Raw genomic sequence first — 18,812 nt, forward strand, 5'->3', positions numbered from 1 at the left:
GTTTCAGGATTGAGCATTCCACATATCCTGACCGATCTAAAGGGCAAAGGAAAGATGCAAGAAGAGCCCAGACCTACAAATGCCATACAGGCACACATTGATCTCATTTGGCAGGAGAAATGAATTTTCAGCAGAGAAGCTCAAAATTTTTTATGAATGGGTCAGATTCAGGACTCATGTCTTTGCCAAAGAACTTCAGAAGAAATCCAAACTGAGGAGGTTTGTTGTTATTGAAAAAGTGGTCATGAAGACGGTAAAGTCATTGACCATTACTCAAGTTCCTGAAAGGAAGAAGTATTTCTTCGATCTTATGAGAGTACAGAGACTACAAAAGTAGTTGCTAGGCTGTGGCAAAACTTTGATCCAACCAGTCCAACTGCATTCAATGATAAAGCAGTATATGCTCAACTAGAAACGGATCTTATTAGACTACAAACGGAGATCAAACATTGGGAAATGGATCAAGAATTGATCATCCCAAGCAGCAACTCAAGATTTCTCAACTGAACATTCAGTTCCAGAATCTCCTCAGGACGTTGCTACTTCTTCTCGAAAAGCAACTAGTCCTTCAACCTCAGTTGCTTCTTCATCACCAATCTTTTCACCTCCTATTGATAATCCACAGCTTTACTTTGAAGCTGAATTGACATTGGCAAATATAGAAGAGGTCATCGAGTTAGTTACGACTGACATTCAGCTTGAAACAGTTAGAACAGCTGAAGATGGTGCATCAATTGATAAACCATCAGATGTTCATACTGATGTACCCATTCACTCACCTGTTGAGCCTAATGTAGAAAATGTTGACACTGAGGAGGCTCAGTTGCATGTTGACGAACCACAACAAGTTTCAGTTGACAAACAATCGGAACCACCAGTCACTGACCCTCCAACTGAAACTCCCACAGATCATCTACTTAATCAGCAGGACAGTCCATCTGCTGCTCCAAATCAATCTTCTTCTCCTCCTATTCAACAAGAAGCAAGTATGCAAGACGTTCCAGGACTATGGTGGTTTTTGATCAAACTACTAGGAAACAGGAACCAAGGATGACTGAACCTGTATCTTCTCATCCATCCTCAGACATGGATTTAGTCCTTGAAGAGATTCAGGACATTCAGCTCAATATGTCAAATATAATGCAAGAAATAAAGGAGATTCAAAACACTCAACTTACTCACTCTCTGAAGCGGAACCACTCCAGTGAATTCAACTCAAGGAAACTGAAATCAATTCAAACTGTTGTGACCTATATCTCCTTTGCGATCAACGAGCTTGAAAAGAACAGAGGCTTAGCTGAGAGTCTCTCTCTTACTCAAGACTCAACCAGCAAGCGAGTAGAATCTATGCAGACATCTGTCTCAAAGAAAATCGACTTACGGCAAACCACTGTATTGACAGCTGTCAAAGATATTGCAGCTGATGTTAGGATTTTATCTCTCAAAATCGATGTGCTTGACAAAAAGGGGGAAGCAGCTAGATTGATGAAGGATTAAGAGAGGATACAACTGAAGAGACATTTATTTCAGTTATTAGTTGAAGATTATTTGTTTTCTTTGTACGAATCTGTACACTAGAAAAATTATGTTATCTACAATGATTCAAAGCATTCTTTTACTTCAACTGATCAGTTTATTAAAATTCCAAGTTTTGTCAATCACCAAAAAAGGAGAAATTGTTGGAAATTAAATTTCAGTGATTTGAAAAACTAAGCATTGAGCTTATTGGAATAACTTATCAAAGGCAAACGAGCTTAACTAGCTAAAATCTTACAACTGTTCGTTGTCATTAGCTGAAGATTAATGCGTACCAACTAAATATTATCTACGTCAAGCTGATCAGTTGGAAACTGATCAGTTGAAGCAGAATCTAACTGACTGATCAGTTGGGAACTGATCAGTTGAAACAATCAGTTATGAGTTTTCCAGCAGAGTATCCATCAGATGATCTCTCAACTGTACACGTCATCAATTGAGAACGACGACCGACAAATAGTACAACAGACTGCAACTCGTAGTGGAACGCCGCATTTCAGAGATTGCAGTGTAAGAATTTCAGAGAATATTGATTTGGCAATCAATGGATATATGGATTCAAATATTATTTAATAATACCGTTGAGAGGGAAGCCTATAAATAGGTGACGAGGGCAGCTGAGAAGAAAACACGAACTACTATTCTATTCAAGCTTGCTGTAACTCTGCTAAAATTACCACTCGTATTCAAATATCAGAGCTCACTCTTATCAGATTTATCAGTAGCAATCAAGGCTATATTTACGAGCTTGTTAGCACTTTGAAATCTTTGTTAGATTCATTCAGTTGTTTTATATTCAGTCACACACTGTAAAAATTTTTGTGAACTAAGAGTTTCAGTTTTGGTAGTGTTAAGTAGGGGTGATCAAAAGTTTTTTACTAACCGCCCGAACCGAATTGCACCGCACCATTTTTCATAATATTTTATAAAAACCGCGATTAAAAATATTAATCATACACTGCATCGCATACGCGGTTCGGTTATTTTCTTGCCCAATAACCGCACCAAACTGCACCGCTTAAACCGCTTAACAAAATATTCGGCCTAGATTTATAATAATTTGTAAATAACATATTCAAATAAATAAGTCATCATTCATTACATCACAACTCTCTTCAAAATTATTATTTTTACAAATAAAACATATCTTTTTCTTAATTATTCTACATATTAAACTTTTATTAAAGTATTTATTTCTTTTGTTATAATATTTTGTTTGAAGTTTGAAAGTAAAAAAAAAAAGATAAAATAGTGTAAATGTCATTTTTGTTGTGAATGTGTTGTGTTGTTAAATTATTAACTTAGTTTTGAATTTTGATTATTGTTTTATCTATTTTGATTTTTATATGTTTTGAACTATATTTTTTATTTGAAGACAATATATTGTTGTTGTTTTCAAATAAATTTGAATATACGTTCTAATATTTTTCATTAAAAAACGTAAACTGACCGCAACCGCTTGAAACCGCTCAAAACCGCAAGGCTAATTTTCCATGTAAAACCGTAATTAATTTTTCAAATTACTAACCGACCGCATATGACAATTCGATTTTAATTTTTTTAAAATAACCGCACCGTGATCACCCCTAGTGTTAAGTCCAAACTGAAGTGGGTCAGTACTACGTTTGTATTCGATCAAAGTCTTTTAGTGAAAATCCTATCTTCGTGATAGAAGGGCTGACGTAGGAGTTATTCTATTCTCCGAACATCGAGAAACAAATCGATTGCATTTTATTTCAGTTACTATCAGTTATTCTATCTTTCAATCAGTTTACTTCCGCAACTGTTTTTCAGTTAAAGTGATTGTTATCGACTGACGAGATACCGAGTGTCAGTTTGTCATCAAACTGAACCCAATCTTCGAAAAGAATTTTTAATCCGTGAGTGTTTATTCAACTTCCCTTCTAAACACTTATCACCTTCTAACCGATCCTTTCATTTGGTGAAGATGTCAGCCGCTTGTTGTTCAGTTGAGACATATTCCAGTCTTATGTCCTTCTTCAAGGCATAATCTCAGATAAAGTGATGCCTGACATCTATGTGCTTGGTCCTTGAATTAAGAACTGGATTGTAGGTAATAGCAATCGTGCTTGTATTGACACAGAATATGGGCGATTCTTTGGCAATAACACCATAGTCTTTCAGTTGTTGCTGAATCTAGAGCAGTTGAGCACAGCAACTCCCAACAGCAAGATATTTTGCTTCAGTTGTGGAAATAGCAATGGATGTCTGTTTCTTGCTGAACCAAGAGATCATTCAGTCTCCTAGAAACTGACATGATCTACTTGTACTTTATGATCAAGCTTACATCCTGCATAATCTGCATCTATATCCAACTAGATTAACAGAGGAGTCTTTAGAATACCATAACCCAACATTTTGAGTGCCTTTCAGATATTTTAAAATACGTTTGGCAGCTGAAAAATGTGATTGCTTAGGGTTTGTTTGAAATCTAGCACACATACAGACAAAAAATACAATATCAGGACGACTAGCAGTTAAGTAAAATAATGAACCTATTAAACCTCTATAAAGTTTTGCCTCAACTGATATTCCCCCTTGATCAGTGTACAGTTTAAATGCTGAACTCATGGGAGTACTTGCAGCTGAACACGATTCCATGCCAAATTTCTTCAGCAACTCCTTTGTGTATTTAGTATGACTGATAAAATTGCCTGTCTCCAGTTGCTTCACTTGTAGTCCAAGGAAAAATGTCAGTTCACCCATCATGCTCATTTCAAATTTCTCCTGCATCATCTTAGCAAATTACTCACATAATTTTGGGTTAGTTGACCCTAATATAATGTCATCAACATAAATTTGAACGAGTAAAATGCAATCATTCTTTGAAAATATGAACAATGTCTTATCAACTAATCCAACAGAAAAATCGTGATCAGTTAGAAATTTTGAAAGAGTTTCATACCAAGCTCTTGGAGCTTGTTTAAGACAATATAAGGCTTTGTTCAAATGGTAGACATGATCAGGAAAAAGATGATTGATGAAACCTGGAGGTTGTTCAACATAGACTTCTTGTAACTGACCATTTAGGAATGCAATCTTTACATCCATCTGGTAGACTTTGAAATTCTTGAATGATGCATAGGCAAGAAATATTTTGATAGGTTTCAGTCTTGCAACTGGTGCATCTGTTTCATCATAGTCAATTCCTTCTTCTTGCCTGTATCCTTGTGCTACCAATCTCGCCCTGTTGCACACAAGTGAACCATCTTTGTTCAGTTTATTCCTGTACACCCATTTTGTAACTATAACAGTTTTTTAAACTGGTCTTAGAACTAGGTTCCAGACATTGTTATGGGTAAACTGATTCAGCTCCTCTTACTTTGCATTTATCCAACTTGGATCAGCAAGAGCTTCATCAGTTTTCTTCGGTTCCAATTGTGATACAAAAGCTGGATGAATAAATAAATTGAGCATTTGATTTCTTGTTCTTATCGGGTCAGATGGATTACCTATCACCAATTCTGGAGGATGTGATTTCTTCCATATGAGTTCATCGTTTGTTGCTTCTGTATCAGCGACTACTTCTGTAGTCAACTGAATGTTTTCAGTTTCAGTTGGAGCTGTTTCAGTTGGTAACTGAATATCATTTCTTTGCTCTACCAACTGACTTTCAGGAACTACTTCCTGTTCAACTGATTGATCGACAATTTCAGGTTCAGGTGTTTGAAGGATGTTTCGATTGATATGATTTTCTTCTTCATAATCATCCTCCAAACTGATATCTGTAAATTGATCAAATAGCTCAACTTTATCAGTTGGCTTATCAGTTAGTACAGTTTTATCAAAAACAACATGCATAGACTCTTCAACATTTAGTGTGCTCTTGTTAAAACTCTATAAGCTTTGCTGACTGAAGAATATCCCAGAAATATTTCCTCTGCAGATTTATCATCAAAGGCTTTTAAATTATTTTTGCCATTGTCAAGAATAAAACATCTGCAGCCGAATATTTTGAAGTAAGGAACAACATTTTTTCATCCATGTCAGATCTCATATGGAGTTTTCAAATGATTTGTATTAATCAATTATATGTTCTGAGTATAATAGATGATGAAAGCTCATGCTTAATTCCAGAATTTTCTAAAAAATTTGAAATAATTTGATTGATGAATTCAGTTCCTCGATCGGATCTGATTCTATCAATTACAAATTATTTTCATTTAATAATCTTCTGAAAATCTTGATCAGTTGTGCAGCAGTTTGGTCTTTGGATTTGAGAAAAATAACCCAAGTAAATCTTGAAAAATCATCCACAACCACCAAGGTTTATTTCATTCCCCCTAAGCTCATGACCAATATTGGACCAAATAGATCCATATGTAACAGCTCTAAGCATCGGGAAGAAGATTTACGGCCCTTGTTTTTAAAAGAAGATTTTCCTTATTTACCAAGCTGACATGCTGAACAAATTTTATCTTTGGAAAAATCCATTTTGGGCAAACCATTGACAAGATCGTGATTACTCATATATGCAATATATTTAAAGTTCAGGTGGTTTAATCTCTTATGCCACAACGAGTTTTTAGAAGATTTTGAAGCAATAAAACATACTGGTGCATAAGTTTGATCATTCCAACTGACTTTGTAAGTGTTTCCACACCGTTTGCCAGTTAAGATGACCTCATCAGTTGAGTCTCTGACTAAATAAGAATGTTTGTCAAACTGAACTGAGAATCCATTATCGCATAACTGACAGATCCTAATCAGATTATACTTGAGATTCTCAATTAATAAAAAATCATTAATGATAAAGTTACCATGGATAAGCTTACCCTTACCCACAGTTTTACCTTTGGAATTATCTCCAATATTGATGTTTGGTCCAGTGTACTTGATCAGTTGAGATAACAAGTTTGCATATCCCGTCATGTGTCGTGAGCATCTGTTGGAAACTAAATTCCGGCGTTTGACAAAATATGAACCAACTGAAAATACGAACCAACTGATTGAGTAAACTGAACTCATCAACTGAATCTAGTAAACTAATTTACGCAAATGAAACGCAATTCAGTTATTCTCCTCACCAGTAACTGGAAAACGTCAACCGACAAAGAGACATAGAAGACTGCAACTGAATATGAAACGCCGCTCCTCAATCAATACAACTTAGAACAACGCATTGCAGTTAAGACGCCGCATTACAATAAATGAAGCAAACAATGACCAATGAATAATGAAGTGGCAATCAACGGATACAAAGATTCGAATATATCTCAAGTTACCGTTGGAAGGGAAGCTTATAAATATGACAGAAGAACATCTGAATAAAAAAAAAAGAAGATCGTTCCATTTAAAGCTTGCTGTTATTCTGCCAAAATCTTAGCTAACTCTTACTTGGTTAATTCGTAGCAGTCAAGGCTACAATTTGAGCTCACTAGCACTTTGTAATAATCGTTAAATTCGATAGTGCTAAGATCAGTTATGCACTAAGAACATTTTCTAATACTAAGAGTTTCAGCTTTTGGCAGTGATAAGTCTAAATTGAAGTGGGTCAGTACAAATCTTGTATTCGATCAAAGTCTTTTAGTGGAATTCCTATCCTTGAGATAGGAGGGGTGACGTAGGAGTAATTGAAATCTCCGAACATCCAGAAACAATCCTTGTGTAATTTATTTCAGTTTTGTATTCTATCTTTCAGTCAGTTACTTTCCGCAACTACTTTAGTTTAACTGATTGTCATTGACCAACAAGATTCCGAGAATCAGTTTGTCACCAAACTGAACTCAAAATTCGAAAAGATCAGTTTTAATTGTGAGTGTTTATTCAACCCCCCTTTCTAAACACTCTTGATACGTTAATCGATCCTATCAAGTGGTATCAGAGCGGTTGAATCTTGTTCTTGAATACTTTTGATCTATAAACTTGCTAGCATGACTTCATTCAAAAAAATTCCTATGTTCTCCAGAGAAGAATTTGATGATTGGAAAATCATAATGCAGGCTCATTTAGCTGCACAAGATGATGACATGTGGTATGTCATAACTGATGGACCCATGAACATTCTAAAAACAAATACAGCAGTTGCCATAAGAGAAGGGGCACCCCAAAGAATAGAAAATCCCAGAGATGAATGGAAAACTGGAGATAAAAGAAAAGCAAATTTTGATAATGTGGCGAAAGACATTCTGTACAAAACGTTGGACAAAGTAACCTTCAGCAAAATAAAGATGTGTAAGACCGCCAAAGAAATTAGGGAAAAGCTGATCCAGCTGTGTGAAGGAAATGATCAAACCAAAGAAAATAAACTTTCTGTTGCTGTTCAAAAGTTTGATAACATCCAAATGAAAGCAGGAGAATCAATGCACGAGTATGATGAAAAAGTAAGCAGTATCATCAATGAGTTAAATGCACTTGGAAAAGTGTATACCAACAAAGAGATTGCACTGAAGGTAATGAGAGGTCTTCCCAAGGAATGGGATGTCAAGACCATGGCAATGAGGGAGTCCAAAGATCTGAATCAGATTGAACTTCATGATCTGTTTGCTGATTTAAAGGCTTATGAATTTGAGCTGCAGACCAGAGAAGGAGAACCATCTACCCCTACAGCCACAACTGCTCTAGCTGTTGTCAGAACAGAACCAATCAGTTCAGTCGAGAAATCTGCTGATCTGAGCAGTGATGCTATGTCATTGTTCATAAAAAAATTTGGAAGGTTCATGAGAAAGAATCAAGGAAACTTCCAGAAGCCTTACCAAAGGAATAGCTCCAAAGATGAATCAAATGCCTGCTAAAACTATGACAAATCAGGTCACTTTATTGTTGATTGTCCTATACCCAAGAAGGACAATCAAGGCTCAACTGATGGAAGAAATAAATCATATGAACACAAAAGAAGACCCAAGGAAGATAAGAAGTCCTTCAGAAAGAAACATGAGGTACTCTTAGCTGAAGAAAACAAATCTAAATGGGCAGAAACTGACAGTGAGGAGTCAGAACTAGAAAGCTCTTGCAGCTCTAGTGATGATGAGGAAGTCAAGTGCTTGATGGCTAATGATGCAGAAGAAGAATCATCTAGCCAACAGGTATTTGATTTCAGCTCAACTGATTTCACACGAGAAGAACTCATTCTAACACTACATGACATGGTAAATGAGTATCAAAAGCTTGCATCATCATTTGAAAAAATCAAAGCAAAGCAAACTGATCCCACAGACAATAAAACCAAAACTGATGAATCAGTTGATGGGTTGAGTCTAAAAAAAGAAATTGCTGAGTTAAAAGCAGAGAGAGACAAAAATCAGTCATTAATCCAGAAGTTGATTCTTGAAAACTCAAAACAGACTGAGCTCATTCAGTCTTGGAACAAGTCATCTACTGCACTTAATGTGATGCAAAATTCACAAAAATCAGTTTCTGATAAAACTGGTTTAGGGTTCAACACTCAAGGAGAAATGTATCCAAATGATACTCAACCAAAGCTAAAAATAAAAAAATGGAAATACATTCACTTTGTCAAAACAACAGTGGTACAAGAACAAATTGAGCCCAGTAAACTGATTGAGCAACCTACTGAGAATATGAACAAGGCTAGAAGATATGGGATTGTTTATAGTCAAAAATTCTCAACTGATTCACAAAGTCAGTCATCAAAGAGGTTTCACAAGAACTATTCGAATAGCTATTTAAATTACTATAACTGCAAGCCAGTTCAGAAGAGATATAGACTGAACAATCAGTTGAATAAAGCTAATACACATATTGTATCATCTGTACACCACACACCAAGCACACAAAAGCCGAGAAAAACCATTTGGAATACAGCTACTGGAAAGTCTGTTAGACTAATCCAAGTGTGGGTTCCTAAGGGACTAATCAGCTAAGGATCCAAATAGATATGGGTACCAAGTTATATTACGTATGTGATTGCAGGTAACAGGTACAAACAAGAACTCAATATGATATTTGGACAGTGGATGTTCGCGACATATGACAGGAGATGAAAGTGCGTTATCTCAACTGATCAAATACAGTGGTCCAAACATCAGTTTCAGGGACAATTCCAAAGGTAGAACTGTGGGTAAGGGTAAGCTTATCCATGGTAACTTTAGTTTTAAAGATGTTCTTTTAGTAGAAAACCTGAAGTATAACTTGATTAGCATCAGTCAGTTATGCGACAGTGGATTCTTAGTACAATTTGACAAAAAATCATGTTCAGTCAAAACTTCAACTGATGAAATCATACTAACTGGCAACCATTGTGGAAACACATATAAAGTCAGTTGGAATGATCAAACTTATGCACCAGTTTGTTTTATTGCTTCTAAATCATCTAAAAACTGGTTGTGGCATAAGAGACTCCATCATTTAAACTTCAAATCCATTGCCTATCTGGGTAAACATGAACTTGTAACTGGTTTGCCCAAAATAGACTTTTCAAAAGAAAAAATTTGCTCAACATGTCAGTATGGTAAACAAATACGATCCTTTTAAAAACAAGGGCGGTAAATCTTCATCCCGATGCTTAGAACTGTTGTACATGGATCTCTTTGGTCTTATACCAGTCATGAGCTTAGGAGGAATGAAATACACTTTGGTAGTTGTAGATGATTTTTTAAGATTTACTTGGGTCATTTTTCTCAAATCTAAAGACCATACTGCTTCGCAACTGATAAAGCTCTTCAAAAGACTTTTAAATTAAAAATCATTTGGAATTGATCATATCAGATCTGATCGAGGAACTGAATTCATCAATCAAACTCTTTCAAATTTCCTAGAAAATGCTGAGCTCTCAGCAGCCAGAACTTCTCAGCAAAATGGTGTAGCTGAGAGAAGAAATCGTACTCTTAAAGAAGCTGCTAGAACAATGCTTGCTGATTCTGGTATTTCTCAAAGATTTTGGGCAGAGGCAGTAAACACTGCGTGTTAAACTCAGAATAGATCAATGATTAATAAAAATCTTATGAAAACACCATATGAGATCTGGCATGGAAGAAAAAGTATAATTACTTATTTCAAAATATTCGGCTGCAGATATTTTATTCTTGATAATGGTAAAAATTATTTTAAAGCGTTTGATGCTAAATATGCAGAAGGAATATTTCTTGGATACTCATCAGTTAGTATAGCTTATAGAGTCTTCAACAAGAAAACCCTAAATGTTGAAGAATCTGCTCATGTTGATTTCGATGAAACTGAACTAACTGATAAGCCAACTGATCAAGTTGTGCTAGTTGATCGATATACAGATATCAGTTTGGAAGATGATGACAAAAATGAAAGTCATGGCGATCAAAACATACTTCAAACACCTGAACCAGAAGTACTGGGCCAATCAGATGTTCTGGAAGTCGTTGCTGATGATCAGTTGATATAGCATAATGATAACATTCAAATACCAGTTGACGAAGCACCAACTGAAACTGAAAACTGTGTTCAGTTATCAACAGAAAAAATTGCTGATACAACAAATACTGAGTACAGATGGAGAAAATCACATCCACCTGAACTGGTAATAGGAAATCCATCTGATTCAGTAAGAACTTGCAATCAAATGCTAAATTTATTTATCTATTCAGCTTTTGTTTCACAACTAGAACCAAAGAAAACTGATGAAGCTATTGCTGATCCTAACTGGGTAAATGCAATGCAAGAAGAGCTAAATCAATTCAATTATAACAATGTCTGGAACTTAGTTCCAAGACCAACTTCAAAAACTATTATAGGTACAAAATGGGTGTACAAAAATAAACAGAACGAAGATGGTTCAGTTGGACGCAACAAAGCAAGATTAGTGGCAAAAGGATATAGGCAAGAAGAAGGAATTGACTATGATGAGACGTATGCTCCAGTTGCAAGAATGGAAGCAATCAGAATTTTTCTGGCTTATGCATCACACAAGAACTTCAAAGTCTATCAGATGGATGTAAAGAGTGCATTCCTGAACGGTCAACTACAAGAGGAAGTATATGTTGAACAACCCCCAGGTTTTGTAAATCACAACTTTCCTGATCATGTATATCATTTAAACAAAGCCTTATATGGTCTTAAACAAGCTCCCAGAGCTTGGTACTAAAGTCTTACAAAATTTCTAACTGATCATGATTTTTCTGTTGGATCAGTTGATAAGACCTTGTTCAAATTTGCTAAGAATGATCACATTTTATTAGTTCAAATTTATGTTGATGATATCGTATTTGGGTCAACTAATCCCAAATTATGCGAAATGTTTGCTAAGCTAATGCAAGATAAGTTTGAAATGAGCATGATGGGTGAACTGACATTCTTTCTTGGACTGCAAGTGAAGCAACTGGAGACTGGTATATTCATCAGTCAGACTAAATATACAAAGGAGCTGCTGAAGAAATTTGGCATGGAATCATGTTTAGCTGCAAATACTCCCATGAGCTCATCAGTAAAATTGGACACTGATCAAGGGGGAATATCAGTTGAGGTGACAATATATCGAGGTTTAATAGGTTCATTGTTTTATCTAACAGCCATTCGTCCTTGTATTGTATTTGCTATCTGTATGTGTGCTAGATTTCAAATCCTAAGCAATCACATTTCTCAGCTGCTAAAAGAATTTTGAAATATCTTAAGGGTACACAAAATGTTGGGTTATGGTATTCTAAAGACTCTAATTTCAATTTAGTTGGATATTCAGATGAAGATTATGCAGGATGTAAGCTTGATCGTAAAAGTACAAGTGGATCTTGTCAGTTTCTAGGAGACAGACTGATCTCTTGGTTCAGCAAAAAGCAGACATCCATAGCTACCTCAACAACTGAAGCAGAATACCTTGCTGCTGGCAGTTTTTGTGCACAACCGATCTGGGTCCAACAACAACTGAGAGATTATGGAGTAATTACAAATGAATCGCCCATATTTTGTGACAATACGAGCACAATTGCCATCACCTATAATCCAGTTCTTCACTCAAGGACCAAGCATATAGATGTCAGGTACCACTTCATTAGAGATCATGCTTTGAAGAAGAACATTAGACTGGAGTATATTTCAACTGAGCAACAAGCAGCTGACATCTTCATCAAACCATTACCCGAGACTAAGTTTTCTTACTTTCGCAATATTCTTGGTTTAATTGACTTATCTTAAAATTATTATTGATGATTTTTTACTAATAAATTCATTTGCAGAAAATAAGAACACAACAACAAATTGGAAATGATACTTTATTAAGAATAAAATCGATTCCATCTTACAGAAGATAACTTAGAACCAACTGAATCTTGCCATTTTGTAATCCAATTATTCATGTCATAAATTCGGATTCTAGAAAATGATTCAGTTGTAGAAATCTTCTCAATCACACGCCATTCCTTCCATAGCATTGCTTCTAACAGAACATTGTCATCAACCAGGTCTGTAACATGCCTGACTTCAAAACGATTAATGTATTTTCTTGTTGTTGCTGCTTGAGCACGAGAAAGAGCAGCACCACTACTACTTATCCTCTGCAAATCATGAATTTTGAACCATGTTGACATCACTTTCGTCAAGACATATTCCTCCATCGTTTTCTTCAACTCTTCTAAATAAGGAGTTAATTGTTCAGTAACTTGAATATGCGTACTGCTGCATGCATCAGAATTATTTGAATCCGACATATTGAACTGTTAATGTCTCACATTTTATCTCTCTCGTCTTATTTATAGACAAATGACATTAAATGTTGAAGAAACCAAAGAGTCTCAAGTCAACCGAAGCGTTTTTCTCATTTACCCAGGCTTCTTATTTATCAGTTGTTCATTATCAACTGATATCAGTTTGTCATTTATTACTTAATTCTTAACTGATTTCAGTTCATAGTCAACTTATATAAGTTAGTCTTTCATCAGTTCATCTGTTTAAGTTCTCAATTAATATATAACAACTGATGAAATTTATCATTTGCAGGAAAGAGGAGAACAAAGTTAAGCTCATATAAATACTTCATTCAACCATAAACGTTTGCACGGATTACATCATCATATTTTTCCTCTACAACAATTATCCACATTTTCAACCAAGTGGATAAAGGTGCGGTAGTTGTCTTGACAAAGCCCTGAGAAACAGCTATGCGCTTAAGGATTTTCAGTTCCTTTCGAAGCATTAGCTGATAGATATGACCATCCTTAAAGATGTCCACCCACACAGCTTTGTTCAAGTGCTCCCGCACTTTTTTCAACTCTGCCACCAGTTCGGGAGTAGTAGCCTCTCCAGAATTATACAGGAACTCAAGCTTCTATAACTTTTCTCAGTAGTGAAGACTCTTATAGAAGACTTTATCTTCTATAACAGCCTTCCTAGTCTCTAGAGCAAACGGCGAAGCACTCGAGCTACTCGTATCTGCCATTCTCTTTGTCTTGAATATTTTCACCAATATGACTGAAACTAATCATGTTACTTCTATTTATAGCAGAAATAATGGAAGCTGAAGGGCCGTCAACGTTTCAGCAAACGATAATCTTTCTGACCTTTAAATTTATTTTATATCGTTACTTTAATTATCATATGCATGTATTAAGGGGGAATAATGGTTTTAAGAGTTTAACTGAGAAGACAAATGTTAGTAAACTCTCAACAGAAAGGACACAGTTTTACAACTGATCGTTCCGTTGGGTATTTCACTAATCTTCTCATATAAGTTAATTAATTAACCATATTATATTCCAAATGAAGTGACGTGACTGTCTGCTATTTAATGATGTATCTTATTTTAAAAACGTGGAAGCATTTGAACCGTTTAAATTGTACACACGCTTACAGCACACGTACACGTTTTTATTCAAAATTTTGATGGACTGACACGTGTTTAGAATTTAAACAGTCACATACATATAAATAATTCCCCGCTTCAATTCAGTTTTCTTTCTTATGCATACATCATCTTTCAGAGCTTGTATTTCGCAAAATTTCAGGTTTCCTTACTCTCAGCAATGGCAAATCAGATCCCTGCTCATATATTGAACGCTACGGCTATCAACTTTGAATCAGCTTTATCAGTCGAAGAAATCGATGTCAAAAATGTATTTCTAAAGCTTGAATCAGCTGGGCTGAGGATATTCTTGGGGCAATACTCGCAGGAGATTTACCCAAAAGAACTCCAGGACCTCTACTCAAATGGATATATCAACTCTGATGGAAGCATCATTTCCACTATAAATGGTCAGTTGATGACCATTTCTGAAGATTCTTTCGGATAAATCTTTTCATTACCTTCTGATGGACTGGTACACCTTGCTGATGTTAAAGCATCAGATATTGAAAAAATGCAAACTGCACTCTCTGCTGATGGACGGAAAATCAAAGTTTTCGATCCTAAGAAGGAACTGAAGCATGAGGTTCAGTTGCTGGCTGATATCGTAGTCAAAGGGCTATTGGCTAAGGCAGGATCGTATGCTGCCCTGACTTTGGAAAAGTTTCAAGCTATTACAGTTATTATGTGTGGGGACCCGGGTTCTAACTCAATTCTTTTGGGATTTAATTGGATCTTTATTATAAATGGCGGGTCAAAATTTTTCGCTTTCTAACATTAAATCGAATGTTAACATAAAGCGTCTCATTTTTATTTAAAACAAACATGAGTCAACGACTATTACATAACATGATCTAGTAGCCTTACTTGTTATACATGTTACAATAACAACATAACATCTCTAGTATCAACATAAAACTACTAGTACAACATCAGAAGTCTTCTGCTACACCCGGCATCTCCACGCTATCAACTCTCTCTTCCTCGTCGTGACCCTGATCCTGCCCCACCTGTTGCCATGCACACATACAGACACGACAACAGCCGGATAACTCCGGTGAGAACATATCCCAGTATAAAACATGGATGCATGCAATGTAAATATCATATACAAATGCATAGCATAAATCAAGTAACATGAATATAAATCTAAACATGTAGAAGAATACAAATCTGTATTCAACATTCAAATCTTGACTCGACTCATTTCTAATCTAGGGATCCCGGTGTGAATAAGACGGTCTGTCACCTACCCAACCACTCTGGGCAACGGTACGTCTTATTCCTAGACTTCGGTCAATCTCTGTATCGAGGGTCTACACATATAGCAAATCTGCTCCTATGCGACGATACACCGAAACGTCTAGTTTTGGCAAGTCTGCCAATATCTCCTATCTCAGGACTCGAATATAAATCAATAAACAAGACATTACATAATCAATGTAATAACAATCTAGTATGTGATTTAGGGAAACTCGTATCAAATCTGAATCGAGTTGTGCAATCCCAAGACCACATGAATTATACCTTTCGTCACACAATCTCTGTCGAAATCTTGAAGTCGGAATGTCAAACCTGTCACTTCAAATCTGAAATGGCAATGTGTAGACACACAACATCAATCTCTAACTCAAAGCAATACGTATTCCAATCAATAATAAATCTCGGTACCGGTCAACTCAGTAACAACATAACAATATCATAATCAATCCCAATTACTCATAATCTCATCCAATACAAACATGTATACCAAATTCTGCATAATCTTCACATAATACATGCTGGAAAATCGAACCTATAGCATACGACATCCGTAATTCAATCCGTTTACGTTTTTACGATGCTTAGTATAGCAAGAACACATATTCTAACTCAAATCTAAGTTTCTCTCAACATACACAATCTGAATCTTGTTGAAATGTAATAAAACTTACATCCTCTTGAAGCTAACACTGAGAGGAGCTCAAAACCGAAATCGGATTAAAGTTTGGATGTATGAATCTTACAAAATCAAAATTTGAAAGCATGAGGAATGAAGCTTTCTCTCTCCCTGAAATCCTTCGGTGCTTGCTTCTGAATGAGGAAAACGAAGGACCTCTATTTATATCTTGCATGTTATATAACACATGGCTTATTCTTCAAAGGGAACGCATGACCGCGGGTGCGGTAACTTAGGAGCGCGGGTGCGCTGTGCTCTCGGCAGCAATATTATTTTCTGGAATTCTTAGACCGCGGGTGCGGTCCTTACATGACCGCGGGTGCGGTCTCACACCGCGGGTGCGGTTGTGCTAGCACCGCGGGTGCGGTGTCTGTTCGCACAATTTCACCAATTTCCTCCCAATGCACCGCGGGTGCTGTATCTCTAACACCGCGGGTGCGGTGTGGCTTCGGCCCTGCTGCTCAAATTCACATTTTTCATGTCATGCATAATCTTCTTCAATTCTCACATCGATGACACGGATAATTCTCGAGCCTTACATTTCTCCCCCTCTTAGACAATAGTTCGTCCTCGAACTTATAAATCAGTAATCACACTAGTATACACAAAACAGTAAAATCAAAGCGGGAAGAAAAACTCACATCATAAGAATAGCTCGGGATGCCTCTGTCTCATCTCAGACTCCGTCTCCCAAGTTGCTTCCTCGATGCCATGGCGACTCCATTGAACCTTCACAAGCGGAATGGTCTTGGTTCTAAGCTTCTTTTCCTTCCGATCCAGAATCTGTATCGGTTGCTCGACGTAGCTCAAAGTTTGATTTAACTCGGCTTCGTCAGGCTGAATGACATGAGACTCATCTGGCATATATCTGCGAAGCATCGATACATGAAAAACGTCATGTATATCAGATAATGAAGGAGGAAGAGCAAGTCTGTAAGCTCGATCGCCAATCTTCTCAAGGATCTCGTACGGACCGACGTATCTAGGAGACAACTTCCCACGCTTGCCAAATCTGACCACGCCTCTGAAAGGTGAAATCATCAAAAATACTCTGTCTCCCTGTTCGAATACTAACGATCTGCGTCTGATATTGGCGTACTTTGCTTGCCTATCCTGTGCCGTCTTCATTCTCTTCTGAATGATTTTCACTTTTTCGGTCATCTCACGAATCATATCAGGCCCCAACTCTGGTACCTCAGAGATATCATCCCAGTACAACGGAGATCTACACTTCTTTCCGTATAAAGCTTCGAACGGTGCCATCTCTATGCTCGTCTGATAGCTGTTGTTGTATGAAAACTCACACAACGGCAATGAATCCTGCCAACTAGTACCAAAGTCTAGTACTACAGCTCTCAGCATATCTTCTAAAGTCTGGATAGTCCGCTCTGACTGTCCGTCTGTCTGGGGATGATAAGCAGTGCTCAGGTGTAAAGTCGTACCCAAAGCCTGCTGCAAGCTGTGCCAGAAGTGAGAAGTAAATCGTGGATCCCGGTCTGATACGATCGATTTCGGCACACCATGCAATCTGACGACCTCTCTGACATACAACTCTGCCATCTGATCGTGTCGATAGATCATCTTGTACGGAATGAAACAGGCAGATTTGGTCAATCTGTCAATGATGACCCAAATCGAATCATTGCCCCGGGACGATCGAGGTAACTTCGTAACGAAGTCCATGGAAATGTGGTCCCATTTCCATTCAGGAACAGACAAACTCTGAAGTAAACCCCCGGGCTTCTTCCTCTCTGCCTTCACCTGTTGGAAATTCAGACATCTAGACACAAATTCTGCAATATCTGTCTTCATCTGCTTCCACCAGAATTGCGTCTTCAAGTCATTGTACATCTTTCTGCCTCCAGGATGAATGCTGAACCGGCTACAGTGTGCCTCTGACATAATCTGTCGTCTCAAATCTGAAACATCTGGCACTACTAAGCGGTTATTCACATACAGAACAGAATCTCTAACCTGATACTCTGATATATGACCAGCTCTGACCATATCAATCGATCTCTGGACGCTCAGATCAGTCCTCTGTGCTTCTTTGATCCTCAAAATCAGATCTGGCTCAATCTGAATCGCAGTAAGTCGCAACGGTCTATTCTCTATATCAAATGTCAATCCAGACAAGCAACAATCTTCTACTAAACTCGATACACCTATAGTCGACAAGGACAAAGAACATACCTTTCGACTCAAGGCGTCTGCCGCTGCATTCGACTTTCCTGGATGGTACTTGATCTCGCAATCAAAATCTTTCAGCAGATCAAGCCATCGTCGCTGCCTCATGTTCAACTCTGACTGAGAAAAGAGATACTTCAAGCTCTTATGATCGGAATAAATCTCAAATTTCTCGCCATACAGATAATGACGCCAGATCTTAAGTGCAAACACAATCGCCGCCAATTCAAGGTCATGAATCGGATAACGGGTCTCGTGCGGCTTCAGCTGTCTAGAGGCGTATGCTATCACGTGCCCTCGCTGCATAAGAACACATCCAAGCCCTCTGTGAGATGCATCACAATATACAACGAACTCACCTGTACCTGATGGAATTGTCAAGACAGGCGCACTAGTCAGCCTCTTCTTCAGCTCAACAAAACCGCTCTC

The sequence above is a fragment of the Primulina eburnea genome, chromosome 14, assembly GCF_022965805.1.
Source record: "Primulina eburnea isolate SZY01 chromosome 14, ASM2296580v1, whole genome shotgun sequence".
NCBI classification, from domain to species: Eukaryota; Viridiplantae; Streptophyta; class Magnoliopsida; order Lamiales; family Gesneriaceae; genus Primulina; species Primulina eburnea.